Source organism: Felis catus, chromosome A1 (genome assembly GCF_018350175.1).
Source record: "Felis catus isolate Fca126 chromosome A1, F.catus_Fca126_mat1.0, whole genome shotgun sequence".
NCBI classification, from domain to species: domain Eukaryota; kingdom Metazoa; phylum Chordata; class Mammalia; order Carnivora; family Felidae; genus Felis; species Felis catus.
Window position 1 is genome coordinate 3,345,381 of NC_058368.1, and position 25,932 is coordinate 3,371,312.

A 25,932-nucleotide genomic window follows, 5' to 3' on the forward strand; every position below is an offset into this window, starting at 1 on the left:
AAAGTGAAGAAGACTGAGTGATACCCATTTGGACTGTATATTTTAAAAGGGGGAAAAAATGAGGAAAATAAAAGTATTTCGGACTTTATCCCCCCCTCCCCAGAAAACAGCAAGGCACAATTTAATTATTTTCGCTTTTATATATTAGCCACAGATAAAGTAAAAACTTCAAAGTCGGTCTAGTATTCACCATTATACTTTTAAAAAGTTTATTATCCCTTTGAGTATAAAATATTTGCTTTTGGATAAACAAACTTTGTAGTTATTTCGTTTAAAGATACAAAAATGTCCTAATAATAAATAGCCTGGATCTTTGCAATTTTATTTCCAAGCCCTGGGCTGTGGGCTTATTGCAGGCTATAAAAACTGATATGGGGTAACTTTGAGCCACAGATGTCCTGCTAACTACAATTCCAGTGACATTTAGATCTACGCGTTGCCAATGGAAATTTATTAGTTTTCCTCCACAAGCATCATAACATGGATTTGCACTGCACCTAGGTTATTTATATCCCTGAATTACAGGGATATAATATGGTTTTTAACCCAAATAATTTATTTCAGTATGATCACACAAAGTGAACACTTGCATAGCACATACAATAGCACCCACGCTGATCTAGGAACGTTACTTGTTCAAGGCTGTTTCTTCCTCCTAATCCCCCTTGAATGTTGTATTATTATCTTTCTCGTTTACAGATGTGGGAACCATGACCCAGAGAAGCGAGGGCTGTCGCCCAATGGTACTCCCGTTGGTACTCCGGAATCCAGGAGTCTGGTCCCAGTGTCCACATCCATCCACTATATTCCCTATCGCTTCACCATAAAGGTCTTTGGCCCAACCTCTTGACAGTCATGTCCTGAAGTCAGCTTGTTTCTTTGGAATGACATGTCATTTCAGTTGCTGGTCCCATTATTCCAGGAAACATAAGCACAGCTAATCCATACAGAACCTGTCTTAACGCAATATACAGTCTTTTTATTTTTTTAAATATAATTTATTGTCCGATTGGTTTCCATACAACACCCAGTGGTCATCCCAACAAGTGTCCTCCTCCCTGCCCATCACCCGCTTTCCCCATCAACCCTCAGTTTGTTCTCAGTATTTAAGTCTCTTATGGTTTGCCTCCCTCCCTGCCTGTGACTTGTTTTTTTCCCTCCCCCTCCCCGCTGGTCTTCTGTTAAGTTTTTCAGGATCCACAATGAGTGAAGATATATGGTATCTGTCTTTCTCTGCCTGACTTATTTCACTTAGCATAATACCCTCCAGTTCCATCCACGTTGCTGCAAATGGCCGGATTTCATTCTTTCTCATTGCCAAGTAGTATTCCATTGTATACAGAAACCACATAGAGTCTTGACGCCAAGATTCCTCTTAGCCCCGCCTACATCACAGAGACTACAATGGCCATGAGTTCCAGCAGGGGGGTTTCAACCACCTGAGCGGCGCATCTTTGTAGTCAGGGAAACAGCAGTGTACAAGACACTTTGAAAATCTTTTCACTAGCTCTGGATTTAGGAGTCTCACTTCAATATTAAGATATACACGAAACTCTCCTGCCTCCTGACCTCAAGGTACCGGAAGTACCTTGAATTTGACTCATACTGAAAGTAATCTCTTGCTCAGTGGCCTTTTTCTATCACCAATAAGCTTCTGTTTGCCCTTCCTGGAACAGATCTCGATTTTGACTACGTTTTAGATATTGGCTATTAATGCATATGTAGATGGCAGTACAGCCTATTTGTTAACCTCAAACCAATGGTTTATATTTCTCTAAAATGAAAGAGATGGTGATGAGCTTTTTCCTTAAATTCCAGATAGCAATAAATTATTGACCTTTTTTGTTTTTTGTTTTTAACTTCATGATCCTGTCAATCACTGACAGTTGAATAAATGCCTCTAAAAACCTACCCCTTAATAGATTTGCATTTTTTTAAGACACATCTTTTTCTGCCCTCTATTTTTAATGGGTTTTTCCTTTCCTTTCTTTTTTTTTTTCTAATGTTTATTTATTTTTGAGACAGAGACAGAGCATGAACGGGGGAGGGGCAGAGAGAGAGGGAGACACAGAATCGGAAGCAGGCTCCAGGCTCTGAGCCATCAGCCCAGAGCCCCACGAGGGGCTCGAACTCACGGACCGTGAGATCGTGACCTGAGCTGAAGTCAGACGCTTAACCGACTGAGCCACCCAGGCGCCCCTTCCTTTCTTTTCTAACTTTAAATTTCTTTAAAAAAATTTTTTAATGTTTATTTTATTATTATTATTTTTTTTTTTTTTGAGAGAGACAGAGCATGAGTGGGGAAGGGACAGAGAGAGAAGGAGACACCAAATCCGAAGCAGGCTCCAGGCTCCGAGCTGTCATCACAGAGCCAGACGGGGACCCAAACTCAGGAACTGTGAGATTGTGACCTGAGCCGAAGTCGGAAACTTAACCCACTGAGCCACCCAGGCGCCCCAACTTTACATTTCTTTAAAATCTCGGCATAAGTCAGGACGCCTGAGTGGCTTAGTCGATTAAGCTTCTGACTTAGGCTCAGGTCATGATCTCACGGTTCTTGAGTTCGAGCCCCACTTAGGTGCTCTCTACTGTCAGCACAGAGCCTGCTTCTGGCCCTCTGTCTCCCTTTCTCTGCCCCTCCCTTGCTTGTGAGCCTGCACTCTCTCTCTCTTATAAATAAATAAGTAAATAAATAAATAAATAAATAAATAAATAAATAAATATTTAAAAAATAAAATAAAATATCAACATAAGTCAATATTTCAAAAAATGATATTTAGGGTAAGTGACATTTTAACAGTCATTGTTTTGTCTTTGATCCAAATAATCTGTGTTTTCTTTGTTTTCCCTTTTGCCTATAATCCTTCCACATGGTTCAGTCCTCCAATCGTGAAAGTGCATGGGTGCGCGGGTGTCTCTGATGGGTGTAAGTGATGGACAGGAAAGGCCCAGGGGGTCGGTGGGGGAGAGGAGACGGCTGCTTTACCATGATACAATAACACACTATGGGTCTATGCTTTCTTGAAACTATTCCAATTAAGGTTTCATACTCACCCACCATACTCTGGAATCACCAAATCTTCCCCCAAATGTTCCTGTGGCCCATCCAGTAATTGATAGGAATCCTCACTAGTCACCTTCTCAGAAATATTTGACCAAGTTGATCACATTTCCCTTTAAAAATGTGATGACTCAGTTTATAGGACACCTTACTTTCCTGGTGACTTTTTTGCAGTCACCTTTGCTACTCAAGATTCAGACCTATTATTTTGTCCCATCATATTTATTTTGCAGGTGATCTCATGCAATCTTATGCTTTCAATATCAACCATTCACTGATGCATCTCAGATTCTTATGTCTAGCTTTAGCCTTGAGCCTGAGACTCACTCTTAAATATACAACTTTCTACTGAACATCTTCGCTTAGATGTTTTGAATTTAATACATCCAATACTGATTCTTGATTTTCCTCCTTAATCTGCTCCTCCAATTTTTTTGTGTTTTAGTAAATAACAGTTTATGCAGTTGTTTGAACACGTAGCAATCACTTTTTGTTCACTCTTTCATCAATATTTCATCCCCAAAGCACATCTACCTAACTGATAAGAAGATGCTGACAATGTCAAACTGATAATTGTCTTAGCTCAGGCTGTCACAACAAAGTGCCAAAGACTTGGTGTCCGAAACAATAGAAGCTAACTTTCTCATAGTTCTGGAGGCTGGATTCGAGGAGCTGGCAACATAGGTTCATCCTGCAGTCTTTTTTCTTGGGCTGTAGGTATCTGCCATCTTGCTATATGCCCACGTGACACACATCTTTCTTTCTGCATAGATGAGAAAAAGAGCAAGCTCTCTGGTATTTCTTTGTATAAACACTTAACCTAATGACAACCCCACTCTCATGACCTCTCCTAAACTTAATTACCTCCCAAAGGCCCTACTTCCAAATATCATCACATTGGAGATCGTCATCATATGAATTTGTGGGGACACAAACATTAATCCAATATAGTCACATATGAGTCTCACGACCACCATTGAGTTTCAGTGCCTCCTTTGCGACACCCTAGATCAAACATCATCATCTCTCTCCCGAGTGCAGTGACACCCTAATTGGATTCTCATATGTCCCTGTTGCTACTTTACAGACTACTTTCCATAAAGCGTCCAGAGAAATCTTTTAAATTAATTGTACGTTTTAATAGGCGATTCTGGTACAGGGTAGCCTCCAGAACATTTGGTTTTGTCAATAGCCATGTTTTTTCTCTCATCACGAGGACCACAAATTAGAGAGTCTGAGAGCTTAGAGGCACACGTCTGTTTGTCATTCGGAGGTGCAATGAGGCCTTCTTTGAACTGTTCTTAAAAGTCTAGGTCATCCTATTCCAACTCCCTGTGAGGTGCTAAAGCTGTATAATAAAACGTTGATCTGCTCTGCTGGGGGAAAAAAACAATGGATAATATTGCTGGCCATATCTTACCACAAAACAGAGTCATTAAACTTGCAGCTTAGTAAAATTCATGGAAAATTTAAGTCTTAAAAAGCAGCAATACTAAAAGCTAAACAAACAAGAAATATTGAGGTATAAATGTCACAAAATATGATCAAGATCTGTACCCTTGAAAACTAAAAATACCAATGAAAGAATTTGCAGAATATGTAAACAAATATAGAAATGTACTGTATATATCCAACAGTCCCTCCTTATTTGTCCCCAAAAACCACAGACCTAGGCAACATTTCACATAAATGGAACCATGCTGTATGTGGTCTCTTGTGACCAATTTCTTTCATTTAGCATAATGTTTTCAAGGTTCGTCCATATAGCATGTACCATGTACCAATATTTCATTCCTCTTTCTTGGCAAATAATATTCCATTATATGAAAATACCTTGTTTATTTACCACTTGATATATATTGGGGTTGTTTCCACATTTTTGGCTATTATAAGTCCTAGTATAAGCATTCATGTTTGTGTAGATATATGTTTATATTTCCATATCTTGATTATAGCCTGGATGGGTGTATAGTGGCATATCGTTGTGGTTTTGGTATGCATTTCCCGAATGACTAATAATGGTGAGCTTCTTCTTAAGTGCTTATTGCCCATTTGCACATGTTTGGAGAAATATTTATTTAAGTCTTTGGGTTATTGTGAAATGCTTCATTTTTCGGTAGTTGGTAGAGTTCTTTATGCATTGTAGATATAAGTCTTTCAGCATACATGACTTGCAAATATTTTTCATTCTCGGTGTTTTCTTTTCACTCTCTCGATAGGATTCTTTGAAACACAAAAGTTCTAAATTTTGATAAAAGACAATTTTTCTATTTCTTTTTTGTTGCTTGTATTTCTGGTATTATATCAAAGAAAACTTTGCCTAACTCAATGTCACAAAGATTGATCCTATCTTTTCTTGTAGGAGTTTCATAGTTTTAGCTTTGCATTCAGATATATGACCTATTTTGAGTTAATTTTTGTGTATGGTGTGAACTTGGGATTCAACTTCATTCTTTTGCAGGTGGATGTTCAGTTGGCCCAGGCCAATTGTTGGAAAGATTGTTCTTTCCCTCCTTGAATCTTCTTGGAACCATTGTCCCAAGTCAACCAAGCATAAATGTAAGTTAAGGTTTATTTGTTGACTCTCAATTCTATTCCATAGATCCATATTTCTAGCTTTACACCAGTAACATACTCTCTTGAAAACTGTTGCTTTGTCATAAGTTTTGAAATCAGAAAGCGTGAAACCTTCATTTTTGTTCTTTCTTAGTTTGTTTTGGCTATTCTGGGTTCTTTCCCTTTTTACAAAATTTTATTTGAGAGAGAGAGAGAGAGAGAGTTAGTGAAAGTGGGGTAGAGGGGCAGAGGAAGAGAGAAGGAGAAGGTTCCATGCTCAGTTCAGAGCTAGACCCAGGGCTTGATCCCACAAGCCGTTATCCATTATTCCATTATCTGGGATAATGGCCTGAGCCAAAATCAAGAGTCTGAAGCTCAACCAACTAGGCCACCCAAGCGCCCCAGCTTCCTTCCTTTTCTATATGAAATCTAGGTTCAGCTTGTCAGATTCTGCAAAAATCCTGGCTGGTATTTTGTTAAGAATTGTGATGAATCTGTATATCAATTTAGAGAACATTGCCATCTGAGCAATAGTAAGTCTTTTGATCTATGAAAATGGGCTATCTTTCCATTTATTTAGGTTTTCTTTAATTTTTCAGCAATACTTTGCAGCTTTCAGAGGATAAATTTTTCACTCCTTTGGATAATTTTATCTTAAAATAAATTTCATAAACAAAATACCTAAGAAAAAGAAATAAAGTATTTTATACCATTAATGCTATTATAAATAGAATTGTTTTCTTATTTTAATTTTCAGATCTTTTATTGTTAGTTTAGAGAAATACAATTGATCTTTGTATTCCAATATTGTACCCTGTAATGTTACTAATTTGTTTATTAGTTCTATGATTTTTGTGAATTCCTTGGGATTTTCTATATACAAGATCATGTCAACTATGGAGTAGAGATAGTTTTACTTCTTCCATTCTAATTGGGATGACTTATTTTCTTTGTCTTTTTGTCCGGCTAGAATCTTTTGTAGGAGCTGGAATAGAAGTGGTGAGAACAGACATCATTGTATTGTTTCCTATCTTACGGGGAAGCATTGAGTCTTTCACAAACAGATGTTTGCTGTGGGCTTTTCATAGATGCCCACAGGTTAAATTTGAATTTATCAGATTAAATTCATGTTTATTGAGATGATAGTGTTTTTGTTATTATCCTATTGACAAGATAGATTAATTTATTTTCAGATATAAAAACACCTTGCATTCTTGGGATTAATGTCACTTTGTCATGGTGTGTAATACTTTTTATATGTTAGTAGATTAAATTTGTTTGTATTTTGCTGAGAATTTTTTGCATCTATATTAATAAGAGATATTGTCTACAGTTCTTTTGTTTAATGTCTTTGCCTGATTTAGATATCAGGAGAATATTGACCTCATAGAATGAGGTAGGAAGGGTTTCAATTCTTTATTATTATTATTTTTTATTTTTTTAATGTTTATTTATTTTTGAGAGAGAGAAAGAGCATGAGCAGGGGAGGGACAAAGAGTGAGCCATAGATTCTGAAGCAGGCTCTGGGCTCTGAGCTGTCAGCACAGAGCCCGACGCAGGGCTCAAACCCACGACCTGTGAGATCATGACCTGAAGTCGGACGCTCAACCGACTGAGCCACCAAGGCGCCCCTCAATTCTTTATTTTTTGAGCCTCTGTAAAGAATTGGTATTAATTCTTCTTTAAAAGTTTCATAGAATTCACCAGTGAAACCATTTAATACTGGGCTTTTCTTTGTGTGAAGTCTTTTGACTGTTAATTCAATTCTTGTTACACTTGCTTAGTTGTTATACTTCCCTTGTTATTCAGGGTTTTTATTTCTTCTTGAGTCAGTTTTTATAATGTGTTTCTTGTAGGAATCTTTCCATTTCATCTAATTTATCCAATTTGTTTGCCTACCATTGTTCATAGTATTTTTTATCATCATGTTTCTCTAATGTCTGTATTGATGTCTCCTATTTCATTCCTGATTTTAGTAGTTTGAATTTTCTTTTCTTTCTTTTTTTTTTTTTTTTTGGTCAATCTAGCTGGAGGTTTGTCAATTTTGTCAATCTTCGTGAAGAACCAACTTCTGGTTTCTATTAATTTTCTATCTTGAATTTCATTTATTGATGCTTTAACCATTATCATTGCCTTCCTCCTTCTTTCCTAGGATGTTTTTTGGTATTTTTCTAGTATCTTAAGAGAGAAATTTAGGTTATTGATTTGAGATGTTTCACATATATACACGTAAGCATTTACAACTATAAATTCCCTTCTGAACTCTGCTTTAGCTGCATCCCAATGTTTGGCATGTTGTGTCTTTATTTTCATGTATCTCAAAGTATTTTCCAACTTCCCTTGTTTTTTTTTCTTTGATTCATTTATTATTTAGGAATATGCTATTTAATTTTTATATGTTTGTGAATTTTCCAAATTTCTTTCTGTTATAAATTTCTAATGTTATTCTATTGTGGTCAGAGAACATATTTTGTATGATTTCAATCCTTGTAAACTTAATGAGTTGTTTTATGGTCTACTATATAGTCAATCCTGTAATTCTATGTGCACTTGAGAACAGTGTGTATTGTGCTGTTGGGTGCAGTGTTCTATAGATTTCTGTTAAGTTTGGTTTATAGATAGTGTTGTGCACGTGTTCTATTTCCATGTTGATCTGCTTAGTTTTTCTATCCATTATTCAAGCCTCCAACTATTATATGACATTATCAGTTTTTCTCTTTACTCAGACTTTTTCATATATTTTGAGGATTTGGTATTAGGTGAATATAACATTATAATTGTTATCTTTTCCTTATAGATTTTTAGCTTTCATCACTATAAAATGTACCTTTTCGTCCCTTCTATCCATTTATTTTCAACCTATTTGTCTTCTAATGTAAAGTGTATACAGCACAAGTTAGATCTTATATTTTCTAAACTCTGACCATCTTTGCCTTTTCATTCAATTTTTCATTCATTCGCATTAATTTTTTAAATGTTTATTTATGAGAGAGAGAGAGAGAGAGAGAGAGAGAGAGAGAGAGCAGGAGAGGAGCAGAGAGAGAGGGAGACACAGAATCCAAAGCAGGCTCCAGGCCCCAAGCTGTCAGCACAGAGCCAGATGCGGGGCTTGAACTCACAAACCAGGAAGGAGATCATGACCTGAGCTGAAGTCAGATGCTTAGCCTATTGAGCCACCCAGGTGCCCCTCAATTCATTCACATTTAATGTTATTGATATAGTTGCATTTACTTTTCACATCTTACTTTTCATTTGCTATGTGTGTCATGTTTTTTTATTCCTATTTTTTCCTTTCCCACTTTCTTTTACATTAATGAATATTTTCTAGGGTAACATACTAATTCCTTTAATTATTTTTCAATCTGCATTTTTTTGGTTATTTCATGAGTAGTTGTTCCATGGCTTACAATATACTTCCTAATTAATTAATATTAAATTCAGGCTTCCACTAATTTAATTCCAGTATGTTATAGAAACATTACTTCTCTGTACTTCTATTAACTCATCCTATTTTCTGTGCTATCATTTATTCATAACATCTGTGTACGTTAAAGGCCCAAATACGCATTGGTATAATTATTAACTTGAATAATTGTATTCCCTTCAGGGAAAGAGAGCAAGCATATGTGTATAGAGTCTGTTGTATTAACCTTGTTATTTTCCATTTGTTCCTGTAATTTCACTACACCGTGTTGTGTCGTTCCCTTTAACACAGCTTTCCTCCCACCCATCTGTTTTGTACTGTTATTGTCAAGATGTTACATATCTGTATTTTACACGTCCAATTCCATACATATTACTTGACATTACTGCTTTTGAAATAAGTTAATAGAAGAAGAGAGAAACAGATAATTATATGGTTTTTAGAATTACCTTAGTGATTACCATTGGCTGAACTCTTTGCTTTTCATGTAGATTTGAATTATCCTATGGGGCCTCTTGCTTTCAGCTTAAAGAGCTTGCTTGATAAAGTGATATGCTTCCAATAAATTCTTTGAATTTTTGTTTCTGGAGAGAGAGCACTGTCAGGTTTCCAGGTACCACTGCCAGACAGGCTTAGATAAATAACCCCAGATCCACTGAGGTTACCAAAGGAAGCATAACCATTAAGGACGATGCACCCCCGCATACGAAAGGCAGAAAAACAACCCAGAAGAAAGATAGGTAAAACAGAGAGGGGAAGGTAATCTACAAACTAAAATCTGAGAAATGGTAAACGTTGGGCAAACAGGTGAATGTCGATGTAAATGTAATATGTGTGTGCTGATGGGACGGGGTGTTTGCTGAGGTCATTTATATCCAGCAGAATGAGTCTGGAAGAATCAGTGGGACATAGGCTACCAGACAGTATTTGTAAAGGTGAACAGGAGTCTGCATCCTAAAACCAGCCCAGTAGGAACAGCAAAGTCAGCAATATGATGTCATTTGTAAATCCCTTCAAATCATTTTCCTGGTCAATGCGACACTATTTTTGTCACTTTGTTGTTTTACGTAAAGGAATGACAGATATTTGAGCTTAATCATCTAGCTACTGAGAGGTCTATAAACACATGAGGTGTTGCTTTAGGCTTTTTATCTTCACCTACCAGGTATTTACGCCAATCTAAGCAGTCTTCTGAGCGGATGAATCTAACCCATCAGACACGGGTATGTCAGAGGGCAGGGAGGGAAAGAGGCGCGCGAGAGATGGCAGTTAAGGACAACTTCAAAGTTGTTGGCATAAACAAAGGAGTGGCTGAATGTGACAATTACTGGAATTGGGACCCTGGAGAGGACAAGGAAAATCATATCGGGAGAAGAAAAATCTGTCCAGAGTCCATTCAGACTGTTTTGAGAATTTACTGAAATAAATAATAACGCAAAGGGGCCTGATCCAAATATTGATGGTGATGATTGATTGCTACCTTGCAGCCATGGGCTTCCCCCTGTACAAATATTTTGAAACCACTTCTATTATGTTCAACTTCATATTAAACACTGCCAAAATGTTTCTAGCTGTCTAGCCTATGTTTTGGCCCTAAATATAAATGTGAATGCTAATTCTTTTATACTCCTTGGCATCTCAGTCTTCAGTATTTTCTCATTTCACTGGGATAAACATAGCCGAGTGTTTTCTTCCAAAATACATCTACAGCACATCCAAGGGTTTTCCTATCGACATATTCCCAGAACACTGAGCAAAAACTAAAAGACGGAGTATAAACAAAAGCATCTCTATTTATAAAAATTGAACTTGAGATTGAACAGAGGAAGAATGAGTCAACACCACTCGCCATCAACAGATGTTAGAGGTCACCGGGGGTTGTTGTTGTTGTTGTTTGGTAAGCTCTGTCAGTTGTTGTTTTTAACTTTAGTGAGCATGAGATTCACCTGGTGGGCTTCCTACATGAAGATTTCCTAGGACACCCAGAAAATCCGATTCAATAACTGAATAAATCCCAGGGAACTGCCTTGTTAGCAATAATCAGAAAATAATGGTGAGATGATGTTGCCCGTGGATCACACGGGGAGAAACCGTCCATCATTTTGGTCGTTCATATTTGGCATGCTTTCTTTCCCTCTTTCTGCCTACTTTTGAAGATGACAACTGTCGGTAAGATTAAGCACACCGCGATGCCTAATGCCACAGCTGTGCAAGGGTACTCGCCTTCGCTGCATGTCTGTAGATGCCAGACTCCTCCTGCTGTTGTCACTGGTCCCACGGAACACTCTAGAGCTGCCTTGAGGCTAACACAGCTGCCTCACAGAGAAAGGAACTGAGAAATGTTTCTAATTAGACAAATCTGATGACCAGTTATTTTCAAAACATTTCAGAAGCTGTTTACCAGAGGACATGTACAGATTTAAATTTGACTTGATGATCTGTGTTCAGGGGAGTGTATGTCAAAGCCACATATTACATAATTGCTTGAGATTTCCTGCTGTGTCATTCAGCTATGTCTTCCTTGTAGAAGGCTTTTCTGGAGAAAAAATATTGTCACGACCTCAATTTCCCTTTGTCTTACTCCTTATTGGTGGAGTGCTCTAAAGGTTATAGGTATCGGAATTACAAAATTGGGATTGTGTGAGAAGAAACACATTAGCCTTGGGAGATTGCAAGCATTGGACGTGTCCTAAGATTTGAAGACGTATCTGAGCTGTTATGTTGGAACTCTCCAACCCACCGGAAGTAGGAGTAGATAGTAACTTCTGGAAAATGGAAAGTAATTTTAAAAACCATCAACTTATGATCAAATGGGCTTTACAAACCGTCTTTCAGAGTTTAACTTCCTTTTTATTGAATGTCAATGCTTCCTGAAAATTGATATGTGTTGCAGCTTTCTTGGGTGACACGGGACACAGCTAATTAGAGTTCTGAGGGGAGATGGTCATGACTCTGACACTTAAAGAGATGATACTCACCATCTTTTCTTCGGTGGAAATGGGAGGAGGAATTCCTAGAGCTAGGAGGGAACATTCACAATCATTTCGAGAATATTGGGAAAGTAGCTAATAATTCTTTTTCTTTTTTTTTTCAGTTTTATTAAGCTACAATTGACAAATGAGATTGTAAGATATTTAAAGTGTACGATGTCTTCTTTGTCCATTCATCTACCAATGGACACGTATTTACATATATCAGTCAGCCATAAAAAAGAATGAGATCTTGCCATTTGTGACAAGGATGGACCCAGAGGGTATTATGCTAAATGAAAGAAGTCAGACAGAGAAATTCCATACGATTTCACTTACATGTGGAATCTAAAAAAAAAAACAAAAACAAATGAACAAACAAACACAGAATCAGAATCATAAATAGAGAGAACAAATACCAGAGGGGAGGGGGTTGGGAGGATGGGCAAAATAAGTGAAGGAGTTTAAGAATTCCAGTTATAAAATAACTTCCAGTTATGAATGAGTCATGGGAATAAAAAGTACAGCATGGGAAATGCAGTAAATGATGTCGTAATAATATTGTATGGTGACAGATGGCAATTAATTACTTATCCTGGGGAGCATAGCTTAGTGTATAGAATTGTTGAATCCCTCTGATTCTAATCACTGTGCTCTAATCACTCTGAAACTAATATAACATTGCATGTGAATTAGATACTTCAATAAAATAAAAGAATAGATAATAAAAATTTAAAAATAAAGTATATAACACGACAACTTGATGTTATGTATACGTTGTGTGCACATACATACGCATTCCTTTCAGAGAAAGGTTTTTAAGCGTCAAGGGTTTGTCTTGTTTGTTATTATTTTGGTACTCTGGTGTGTAGTTGATATTCAATAAATAATGAGTGAATTAAATTTCCTAATTATTAGATTATTTTGATTGCCCTTCTCTATGAAAATATTTCTATGTGTTCATCATTTATCTTATATTTGAGCTTACTCCGAGTGCTGCAACATATCATGTTTTTAATCAATGTTTTTTTTTTTTAAACATACATTCTAGTCCTTCTTGAGCTCCCTTTCTAGCTGGGACTAGGATAGAATCTAGATGGAGAGAAAAGCAATACATAAGATAAGCAGCGAATTTCATGTTATGGTAGAAAGTGGTCAATAGTATGGATGAGGAAAAGAATACAGGGGGATCCAGTGATCCCTGTGATTTCCCAGTGATCCCAGTGATTTCCTTAGCCAAAAGCACCAGGCTAAGGAAAAATGAGGAAGCAAAGACTTGAGGGAAATGAAGGAATTAGCCATGAGCCATGTGAGGGAAGGACATTCAAGGAAGAGGGATTTGCTGATGTAAAAGCTCCAATGTAGCAGGGTACCTGGTGTTTCAGGAGGAGTGAGGAGGCCAGTGCAGCTGAGCAGGGTGGAGTGGGGGAATAGTAGGATTCTGGGGGGTATCATCGAGGGTCCTGTAGAATTGGCGTGTGTGTTCTCCCCCTCAAATCCCTGAGAACTCTACGTTTCTGTGCTTCACTCCGGCTGCTCTGCCAAGAATAGACTGTAAAAGCAGACTGACCAGTTGTGAAGTTACTGCCATATTCCAGGTGAGATGTGATGGGGACTGTCCCGTAGGTAGGCGTAGAGGCACCGGCATGAAATGGTCAGGATCTGTGCTTCTGGCCATGACGGTTAAGGTTTGATCAGCCTAATCGTAGTGGGACACTATCAAAAGATGATAAAATTGGAACCACAGCCACAATCTTCCGAAGGCCCCAGGGAACAGCCAAGGTACCTACAACTTGAGTGATCAAGAAGCTTAGAGCAGGAAAATGGCATTGAGGTGAGTCTACCGGGGCTCACCGCTTCTCTCATCCAGGTACCTGTCAATATATAAGGATGAGAGTCTGAGAGGATAAGGTGAGAGCAGTGAGGACATTTCAGAACTGCAGAAATTCCACAGATACGGGGAGACGAAGGTTGAAATCTAGAGGTACCAACGCGGCCCGGATTTGAGAAGGGTAAAGCCAGACAAAAAGGTAATCGCAGAAAGCCAAGTCTGTTATTTTTCATGGAAGCATTTGCTGATTCTTCAGTTAGATGGGGGTGAGGGGAGATGGCAGGTGAGAAGCCAAGGAGTCAAGCAGAACTAAGGTGACAATTCCATGCAAATCAAAGCATGTAATTCAGCATTTGGCTGAGAATGCAAACACCAAAGTTCAGGACAAGATAAAGAGGAGGGGTCATGTAACACTGCGGGCTTTCAGATTGTTAGGGAAAAATCTGTTATATAATGGCCAACAGGACTGACAAGGGAATTTCAGTCCCTGCCTGAAGACTTCCCTTCTGGGTTCTTGTTCCCACCTTGCTTGCCTCAGGTGCCAAATTATTACTAATGATGAATGAGGAAGTAACAGACTATAAATTGTCCCTTCTGTTGATGCTCTGGGCTCAGACCTCTGGAGAATGACCTCCTCTGATCCCACCCATGTAAAATAAACCTCCTGCCTTCCAAGATCTCCGAGTGCTACTTGGTTCTTCTCCCGGGTGATCCAGACCAGTTTCCATAACAAGATGAGATCCATGAAAGACTGTTTTCTAGGAGAAAGGCAAAATTAGAAATAGATTATCCTTCCCTGAGATAGAAACCCAGTTTGAAACATCTATCCTGGAATGGGTCAAGTTCATCTGAACTTAGAATAGGAATTCTAAGTATCTTCCAGATCAAAGGAAATAAGCCCTAGATGAAGGATAATATCTGTGAAGTCTTTACATATGTAGACACAGTATCCTCCATTCAGTAATGTATCATCAAGCTCTTAGGAGATCAAACCAGGTAATCAAAAACAAAGAGAAAAAATAGACACTAGCAGCAGCTTCACAGGTGATGGAGTTGTTGGATTAATTTGTTCAAGTAAATAGATGACAAGCTGGAAGTTTTTATCAGATGATGCGGATATATTCAATCAATCAAATGGAAATTATAGAGCTATAAAATAAAATCACTGAAAACAGCAACTCAATAAACAGTCTCAGCATCAGGTCAGACCCAGGACAGAGGGCAAGTAAGCTGGAGGATAGATCTTAGAGAAAAGACTCCCTTATGAAGGATAGAAAGAAACTTTAAAAATGAAAAGAAAAACAGTATAGAAAGTACATAGAAGATATTGTGAAGGATCTAAAATGTATCTATTCTCAGTTCCAGAGAGAGAGAGGCCATGGAATAGAAACAATATTTGAGAACATAAGAGCTGAGAATTTTTTAAACTGATAAAAGACACAAGTCAAAGATTAAAGAAAAACTATGGAGTTAAGTTAAAAAGCAAGTTAAGTTAAAAAGAAAATAAAAAGCACACATATCTGCACATCAGCAGCATAATAAACCTGCTAAATGACAGAAGAAATTTGCAATCATCCAAAGAAAAATAGACCTATTACATTAAAAGGAGTAACTGAGAGCTGAGTTCTCAATAGAAATAATTTAAGCATAAAGAAAAGGAAATGACAACTTTAATATGCTGAAAGAAAATAATCGTCAATCCAGAATCCTTTATTTAGGAAAAAAAAACTGAAAATGAAGTCCTTTACACACACAGAAGCTGATATGATGTATTGCCCTCAGACCTACGATGAAAGACAGAATCAGGGAGTTCTTCAAGCAGTAGGATGACGGTGGAAACACGGGAACAGAGAAAGGAATGAAGAACAATGGGAAAAAAGTGAATATATTAGTAAGTCTAAATGATGATTTGTCTCCACAAAGATAATAATAATGTCATAGACTTGAAAATATAGGTACAATGAAAGTACATGATATTAGTAATACTAAAGTAGAAAGAGGCTGATGGAATTCATCCTTTGCGTTGATGAAAAAGTGATAAACATTATTTAGAGCAGCCTTATTCCATTTAGGATTTATGTTTAAATCTGTAGAGTAATATACTAATAAAACTATAGACAAGAAAAATGAAATAAAGAACAGAATCATAAATATTTGATTGACTTAAGTAATTCAACAGAGTAATAAAAGAGCAAAGAGTAGAGGATAACGAGTAAATATTTTATAGATGTAAGATTAAGTAAATGCTTCAATTAAAAGGCAAGGGTTTACAATTTTTTAAACTCTCCAATATCTGCCGTTTATCAGAGATAAGCTTTAAATATAGGTTAAAAGTTAAAAGATGTAAATGACACAACATAAAGACTAACCAAAACAAGCTTTAATGACTGTGCTAATGCCAGACAAGGCTGAATCTAAGGTGAGAAGCAGTATCAGAGACATTTCATGAGGATGAAATGGTCCGTCTACTGGTAGATACAATTCTGAATTTGTTTGAAGCTAATAAAATAATCTTAAAATACATAAAGTAAAAACTGAAGAAACTGAAAGGAGAAATGGAGAAGTCTACGATCATAGTCTTTATCACCCTACTCTTGTTAATGAAACATACAAAAAAAGATCATACATAGAATATTTGAATAGCACATGTAACACATTTGACCTAATTCATACATCTGGAACACTGCACTTAACTTGTCAATGCACTTGAGATATACACTGCAATGGGCCCTATTCTGGGCCTTAACGCAAGTGTCACCAAATTTCAAACTATTGAAATCATACAGAACATGTCCCATCCTCCTCCTCGCCAAGGACTATGCACACAAGACTGCGACTGCTGGGAAGGAGCCCCCTTTCCTGGTTGGTACGAAGGCATTGGACAGGTGGCTCTGGGAAACTTGAAGGGAAAACGAAGTAACACAGGTAATTCTGAAAGTATTCTTAAAGCATAAAAGCACCAAGCAAACTGGGTTGACTACCAAAAAAAAAAAAATCAGATACTCATGTTCCTATGAGTCCTTGTTAGTGAAGCTGAGGATGAGTTGTCTGCAAATGCCAGACATGTCAGGCAGACAAGAAAATGATTAGGGAAACTGTCCTGCAACCACAGGGACTGAAAATGAGCAAACATTGTATGTGTCTGTAGAACTACCGGAAGTATGGTAGTTGAGGAAAAGTAAATGTTATATCGAGGGTGCAGAGAATGTGCTGATTGCTTCATCTGTAATACTTGAGAGACAAAGATTCTAGGTCATATCATGCCCAAAATTCCCGTAAGAGAAGCACAAGGCTGGGCATTAAGAGAAATAATATTGTTGTCTGAAGTTGGGTGATAGAAAAAAAATGAAAAGAGAGAAAAAAGAAATGAGATCACTTGGGGCACCTCGGTGGCTCAGTGGGTTGAGCATCCGACTTCGGCTCAGGTCTTGATCTCATGGTTCGTGAGTCCGAGCCCCGCGTCGGGCTCTGTGCTGACAGTTCAGAGCCTGGAGCCTGCTTCCGATTTTGTGTCTCCCTCTCTCTCTGCCCCTCCCCAGCTCACGCTCACTTGCTCTCTCTCTGTCTCAAAAATAAATAAACTTAAACAAATTAAAAAAAAAAGAAATGAGATAACTGTATGATTGATTGGAGTTTAGAAAATAAAAGAAAATAAAGCATGAACTAAATCCATTATTCTAATATATGGTTCTAATAATAATGGCCACTTCCACAACAAAAATGTAGCCTTTCCTAATTATCGGGGCTTCATAAAGAAAATCAAACAGAGGAAGAAGATTGCATAGCATATAACAGTTATAAATATAAATCAGAAACCAAAACACATTGTTTGCGGCTATAATATGGGCAGCGATGTGTTGGGCAGCAATCACATGTGAGAGAGGAAAACACTCCAGAGAAACCCAGCATGAGGGGCAATCTCGCACTTTTGTGTCAACTCCAGATCAGAGCCTAACCTGCTGGGACTATGTCAGCGGCTAGCTGACCCGGGGAAGGGAAATTGCCAATTCCAGCTCCCTGTATCCTTCCATACGGGAGAACGAAATATCCAACTCCAGGCTCCTCTAGCCATCCTTCGCCACGTGAGGCAGAGGGACCTGAGCTAGGGACGCAGGCTGACCAAGAGACTAGAGGATGCTCCCTGTTCCTGCACACCTTACCACTACATGACCAAAGGCCTACTTACTACGTTCGCTTTCACCCAGTGCCTCATGTTCAACTTTCAACAAAAAGTGAACGCTAGGCTATGGGGCGCCTGGGTGGCTCAGTCGGTTGAGCATCCGACTTTGGCTCAGGTCATGATCTCACCGTTCGTGAGTTTGAGCCCCGCGTCGGGCTCTGTGCGGACAGCTCGGAGCCTGGAGCCTGCTTCCGATACTGTGTCTCCTTGTCTCTCTACCCCTCTCCCCTGCTTGCATTCTGTCTCTCTTTCAAAAATAAATAAACATTCAAAAAAATGTTTTGAAAAGTTAATGCTAGGCTAAAACCAAAAAATATAATTTGAAGAGGCTGAGCAAACATCAGCACCGGAGTCAGCTATGGCAGATATTTTTAAAAATATGATGAATACATTGAGGGATTTGATGGGGAAAATAGGCAACATGAAAAAGCAGATAAATAAGGTCAACAATGAAATGAAAATTCTAAGAGAAGTCAAAAACAAATAATGGAGATCAAAAAGTCACTAACAGAAATGATGGGTGCTTTGGATAAGCTCATTAGTAGACTGAAGAAAGCTGAAGGGAAAAAAAAAAAAACATTTGAGTTTGAGGATATGAAGGGAGATAATTCCAAAACTGAAAAGTAAGGAAGAAAAAAAACCCAGAATATCTAAATAACAGTGGGACGTCTACAGAAGTTATAACAGATGCTTAATGGGAATACCAGAAGAAGATAGAAAAAAACAAAACAAAACAAAAAAACAGAAGAAATATTTGAAGTAATAATGACTGAGAATTACCTCAATTAATGTCGGACACCACAGCACAGATCTGGGAAGCTCAGAGAACACCAAACAGGATAAATGCTAAAAATTCTACAGTAAGCATATCATATTCAAACTTTAGAAAGCCAAAGATAGAAAACAATTTTTGAAAGAAGTCAGAGGAAAATCTTACCTATATCTTACCTATAGAGAGGAACAAGGATGAGAATTACATATGACTTCTCAGAAACGTTGCAAGGTAGGAAAAAAAAAACAAAAACAAAAAAACAAAAGACCAACCTAGAATTACGTAAAATTACCCTTCAAAAAGTGAAAGAGAAGCAAACACTTCCTCAGACAAACCAACCATGAGAGAATGTGTTGCCAGTGTATCTGACTCGTAAGAAATACAAGAATTTCTTGGGAATGCAAGCTGGTGCAGCCACTCTGGAAAACAGTCTTTAGGTTCCTCAAAAAACTAAAAATAGAACTACCCTACGACCCAGCAATTGCACTACTAGGTATTTATCCAAGGCATACAGGTGTGCTGTTTCGAAGGGACACGTGCACCCCCATGTTTATAGCAGCACTATCGACAGTAGCCAAAATATGGAAAGAGCCCAGATGTCCAAAGATGGATGAATGGATAAAGAAGATGTGGTCTATATATACAATGGAGTATTACTCGGCAATCAAAAAGAATGAAATCTTGCCATTTGCAACTACGTGGATGGAACGGGAAGGTATTATGCTAAGTGAAATTAGTCAGAGAAAGACAAAAATCATAGGACTTCACTCATATGAGGACTTTAAGAGACAAAACAGACGAACATAAGGGAAGGGAAACAAAAATCATATAAAAACAGGGAGGGGGACAAAACAGAAGAGACTCTTAAATATGGAGAACAAACAGAAGGTTATTGGAGGAGTTGTGGGAGGGGGGATGGGCTAAATGGGTCAGGGGCATTGAGGAATCTACTGAAATCATTGTTGCACTATATGCTAACTAATTTGGATGTAAAATACTCTAAAATAAACGATACACTTTGATACCTTCCCTCCCACACACCCCCCCCCAAAATAAATAAATAAATAAAAAGAAATACAAGAATTTCTCCAGAGAGAAGGAAAATGATAGAGGCCAGAAACTTGGATCTGTGCGGAGAAAGGAAGATCTTGAAAAATGAGGACGCGAAAGTAAAATAAAAACTTACATTTGTCTTACTCTTAGCTGATCAAACAGATAGCAGTGTGTTGAAAACAATAATAGCAAAACATACTCAATTATGTGGCTTATGAATAAGTGAAATGACAGCGATGATACATGAAATGCGGAGCAGGGATGAGGTGTGTTGTGTCGGTCCAAGACGCTTGCACCACAAAGTGCTACAGTGTTACTGTTGACATTTTGAGGAAACTCCATACTGTTTCCGGGGTAGCTGCACCAGTCAGCACTGTCACCCACAGCGTCTGAGGGTTTCTTTTTCTCCACATCCTCTCCAACACTTGTTATCTTTTGTCTTTTTGATCGTAGCCGTCCTGACAGGTGCACAATGATGTCCATCGTGGTTTGGATTTGCATTTCCCTGATGGTGAGTGAGGCTGAGCATCTTTTCATGTGTCTGTTGGCCATCTGTAGGTCTTTTCTGGAAAAAAGTCAACCAAATGCACACTGAAAAAAAACAGACGGATTGCCAGAGTGAACAAAAAAACAAGACCTAAGTGTATGTTGTCTATAAGAAACACACTTTAAATATAAAGACACGTATAAAGGAAACAGATGGAGAAAGATAAACCATGCTTCCACTCATCTAAAGAAAGTTGGCATAGATATGTTAATTTCAGAAAGAGCAGGCCTCAGAGCAAGAAAAATTATAAGGGATAAAGAGAAACATTACATAATGGCAAAATTGTCAATACTCTAAGAAGACATAACAACTCTTAGTGTGCGCACCTAAGAAAAAGGCACCACCATACATGAGGCAAAAATAGAACTGCAAAGAGCAATGTATTGGTCCATTACTAGAGCTGGAGAGTTCAAGACCTGTCCTATGAATGGACAGGTCCAGCAGGCAGAGAATCAGTAACAATATGGTGGAACATCAATCAACTGGATGTAATGGCATCTACGGACTACTTCATCCAGCAAGGGAGAATTCTCATTCTTCTCACGCTTACATGGAATACAAGCCAAGATCAATCACATTCTGCACCCTCAAACACATCTGAACCGATTTAAAAGAACAGAAATGGTGCAATGTCTGCTCTCAGAATACTACGGAATTCAACTAGGAATCGTTAACAGGAAGATAGCTGGAAAATCCCCCAAATACTTGGACATGAAACTCCATACTTCTCAACAACATGTGGGTCAGAGAAGAAGTCTCAAGAGAATACTTAAAACATTAATATTGAAATTAAAGAAACCTCAAGGGAAATTAAATGTTTAGTTCGAAACAGTTGAACGGAATGACAATGAAGACGCAACTTATCAAATTTTGTGAGATGCGGTGAAACATTGCTCAGAGGCCAATTGATAGCACTGAATGCAGATATTATTATAAAAAGGAATTGGTATTGACTAGGAATAAAGAATAGCAGGGGCTCCTGAATCAGCCATGCGGTAGGAGTGACCATGGCTCCCAGGGGCCTGTTCTGCAGAGGACCCTGCACCACCGAGAACCTCAACAGCCCTTGCAGAGGTCAGAGTATCCACAGATTTCGTTACTGAGAACCTCATCGTGGACCCCAGTGGATGATTCCACAAGGAGCCCCAGTGGCTTTCACCAGCACAGCAGGTGCAGACCTGCTGTGCATTCAGTGCTGAGGCCCCCACTGGTTTTTGTGCTCACAGACTCTAAGACTCTGGGTCTCTCCACACCTCACCACAGAAGCTCCAAGCCCCAGGGTCCAGTGTGACCTCCACACCTTCATGCTGCCGGATCAGCCCCCTGCAGCTGCTTGAGTCAATGCAGATGACCCCGCCACTATGCCCGTGCCCATGACTAGCCCGCAAAGTGCAAGGGCACACTGCCAGCAGCTACATGTCTGCCAACAGTTGGCCCCGTCCCCAGCCCTTCCCGTTCTCTGGGTGCCTGTAGCCTATCTCTGCCACCACACAGGCACTTGCAATTGACCCCCACAGTAAAGCATGTGTATACCACTGACTCCAGCCCCCATTTTCACGTGACTCAGTCCCTCAATGCCGGACCTAGAGGCACTGCTTTAGGTTCAACAATCCTTGAAGCCACTGAAGATCCTCCCCAGCATTCGTTACCGAGGACCATACCATTGTCAACGTCATGGACCCCAGTTTCCTACGCCAGAAACACAGTGACTCCTGGCCCTACAATTGCCACATGTCCCCCTCCTTGGTGCTCCACACCACCAGATTCAGTGTGCTCCCACCTGCCTGTGAAGGTATAGCCTTATTAAAGTCAGTCCATATAGTCTGGAAGAGGTGACTTCTTCTTCAAGTGCACTGACACTTATGCAAGGCTATAGGGATCATGAAAAGTCAGAGAGACATGACTCCATCAAACTAATACAATAAACTTCCAGTAACTAATCCCAAAAAAGGGAGATCCAAGAACTATCTGACAAAGAACTAAAAGTAATTGTTCTGCAGAAGCTCAGCAGGCTACAAGAGAACACAATTTAATAAAATCAAGGAAACAATACAAGGACAAAACGAGAAGTTCAAAGAAGTGAGAAAATATGACAAAGAACTAAACAGAAATTTTGGAGCTGAATAATACAGGGAACAAACTACAAAATAAATTAGAGCTCTTTAATAGCAGATTCAATCCAGCAGAAGAAAACCACCAAACTCAAAGAGGTCATTTGAAGGTATCCAGGGACTCAAGAGAAACCATCAAAGGAAACAATATTCAAGTTATGGGAGCCCCAGGAGGAAAAGACAGAGAATGGGAAAGAAAGCTGATTTAAACAAATAATGGCTGAAAAAATCCCAAATATGGGGAAAGATATGGACATTGAAGGTCGTGAAGTTAAAAGATGCCCAATCAGTTTCCATTAAAGGAAATCTTAACCTAGACACATTATAATAAAACTTTCAAAAATCAAAGTCAAAGAGAGACTCTTGAAAGCACCAAGAGAAACAAAGCTCATCGCACGTGAAGGAACACACATAAGGCTATAAGCAGATTTCTCAGCAGAAGCTTTGCAGGTCTAGAAAGAGTAGGATACCAGATGCAAAGGACTTAAAGAAAAAAGCCAACAACCAAGAATATTTTACCCTGAAAATCTATTCTTTGGAATTGAAGAACTCATAGACATCCCCGTACAAAGAAAAGCTGGAGCCTACCACCACTATAATTGCCTTATAAGAAACGCTAAAGGGAATTCTTCAAACTGAAAAGGGAGGATGCCAACTAGTAAAATAAAATCATATGCAAGTATAAAACTCACTGGTAAAAGCAAGTATATAGTCAAATTCAGAATATTCTGCTATTGCGATAGTAGTATATAAGTCAGGAATAACTCTAGTAGAAAGATAATAAGGCAAAAGTAAAAGTAAGTATAGCTACAATAATTTAATGGACACACAATGGAAAAAGCTGCAAATCGTGATGTCAAAAACATAAAATGGGAGGGAATGAAAGCATTGAGCTTTTATACTCAAACTCAATTTGTTCTCACCTTACAAGTATTTATGTAAGCCTCATGATGTCATACCCTGAAAACTAAAGGAATTAATATTGTTAAAATGTTCACACTACCCTAAGTGTTATACTGATTCAAAGCAAGCTCTATCAAAACTCCAGTGGTATTTTTCACAGAAATAGAGAAACCAATTGTGAAATTTGTTTGGAAACACCCAATAGCTAACACAAACACCTAAAGCAATCTTGACCAAGGAGAATAAAGCTGGAGATACCACTTCCTGACTTTAAACTATATTTAAAGCTATAGTAATCAAAACAGGACGACACTGCCCTAAAAACAGACATAGATCAAGGGAACATAGACAAGACCCCAGAAATAAAGTAATGAGTGCACAGGCAGCTGAGTTTTTAAAATGGTATTAAGATGACACAAAGGGAAAGGATAGTCTCTTTGGTAAGTTGTGTTGGGGAAACTGACTATCCACATGTAAAATAATGACATTGAATTATTTTACCATCTAAAAAAAAAAAACAACTCAAAATGAATTAATTAGGAATGGAAGCCATGCAACTTCTAGAAGAAAACAAAGGAGGAAAAGCTTCTCAACATTGGTCTTGAAAATAATTTGGGGGGTTTGACATCAAAAGTATAGGTAGTAAGAGGAAAAACAAATGTCAGACTACATTAAACTAAAAAAAAATTGCACAGTAGAGGAAACGGCCAACAAAATAGAAAAGAAACCTATAGAACAGAAGAAAAAAATTGCAAAGCAAATATCTGATAAGGGATTAATATCCAAAATATATAAAGAATTTACAAAACTCAATAGCACAAATCCCGAATAACCTGATTAAAAAATGGGTAAAGGACCTGGGTAGACATTTTTCCCAAATGGCTATTAGTTGCAAAGATGCTTAGCATCACTAATCAGCAAGGAAATGCAGATCAAAACCATAATGAGATATCGCCTCCACCTCTTAGGATAGCTATTATCAAAAAGTCCAAAGGTAAGTATTGATAAGGCAGTGGAGGAAAAAGAACACTTGTGCACATTAATTGGAGACAATAAATTTTAAAAATGTGATATATATAAAATGAAACATATTAATATATTGCATGTTATGCCATAACATACGTTATAACACAATAATGCTATATTATATTAGCATATGTGTTATATATAAATATGTAATAAATAATACCATATACAGCATATATGTTATATATAATGGAATATTACTCAGCCACAAGGAAAGGACACCATTTGTGACAACACGGTTGGACCTTGAGGGCATTCTTCTAAGTGAAAGAAGTCAGACAGAGAAAAACAAATACTGCACGATCTCACTTATATATGGAACCTTAAAAAATACCAAACTCCTAGAAACAGGGAACAGATTAGTGGTTGCCAGATGCAGGGGATGAAGGGTGCAGGAAATGGGAGAAGGTGGTCAAAAGATATAAATTTCAGTTATAAAATAAATAAGTTCTGGGCAGAAATATACAGCATGGTGACTATCGTATACTTGAAAGTTGCTAATAGAGTAACTCGAAAGTTTTCATCACAAGAAAAAAAATTGTTACTATGTGCGGGACAGATGTTAACTAAACTTATTGTGGCCATCTTTTCACCATATATATAGATAGATATAGATATATAAAGATGTAGATAGATGTAGTTATAGATATATAGATACAGATAGGTAATCATTATGTTACATTACACACCTTAAGCTAATACATTATATGTCAACGATATCTCAATGAAACTGGAAAAATATTGAAGACAAATTTTAAAGAAATGATTATGCATTGTAATATTGTTTATAAGAGCGAAATATAGAAACTCACCTGTAAGGATACCAACAAGAGTCTGGTTAAATACATTAGGGTGAGCAAAGAGAGATCTCTTTTTCAACTGAAGTATATTGACATACAATGAGAAATCTCTTTTAATTATTGTATAGACTAATCTTCAAAGGTATTGTTGGTTTGTTTTTGTTTTTGTTTTTGTTTTTTTTTTTTAATCAGATGCAGGGGCATCTGGGTGGCTCAGTCAAACATCCGACTCTTGGTATCAGCTCAGGGCATGATCTCACGGTTGGTGAGACTGAGCCCTGCGTCCGGATCTGCAATGAATGACAGTGCAGAGCCTGCTTGAGATTCTCTCTCTCCCTCTCTCTCTCTGCTCTGTACCCTGCTCACACTCTAAATAAATAAATAAATCAACATTTTTTTCTAAGTCAGGTGCAGAACAGCACATAAAGTATGCTACCACTCATGTAAAAGAAGAGGACAGAGGGCAATGACAAAATACGTAAGCATATTTCTTCCATTTGTGTAAAATTTCAGGAAAGATTACGGTCACCAGACAAAATATAGAGCACTAGGTTAAATTTTAATGTGCGATAAACAATGATTTTATTTTAGTATATGTGCATCCCATGCAATATTTGGAGCATGCTTACACTAAAAACATGTTCATTGTGTACCTGAAATTTAAACCGAGTTAGGAGCACTTTGGGTTTTTTTCTGCTA

At 38.0% G+C, this 25,932-nt stretch overlaps 1 long non-coding RNA gene across 1 annotated transcript in view; it reads left to right on the forward strand.

The window, feature by feature from the left end:
- The first annotated feature begins 1,414 nt into the window (after nucleotides 1-1,414).
- Nucleotides 1,415-25,932, forward strand: part of LOC109492533 — a 49,095-nt gene continuing 24,577 nt past the window's right edge. The window contains exons 1-2 of the long non-coding RNA XR_006587249.1: nucleotides 1,415-1,575; nucleotides 5,523-5,620. This is a non-coding gene — a long non-coding RNA (uncharacterized LOC109492533). The remainder of the gene's footprint in view (nucleotides 1,576-5,522; nucleotides 5,621-25,932) is intronic.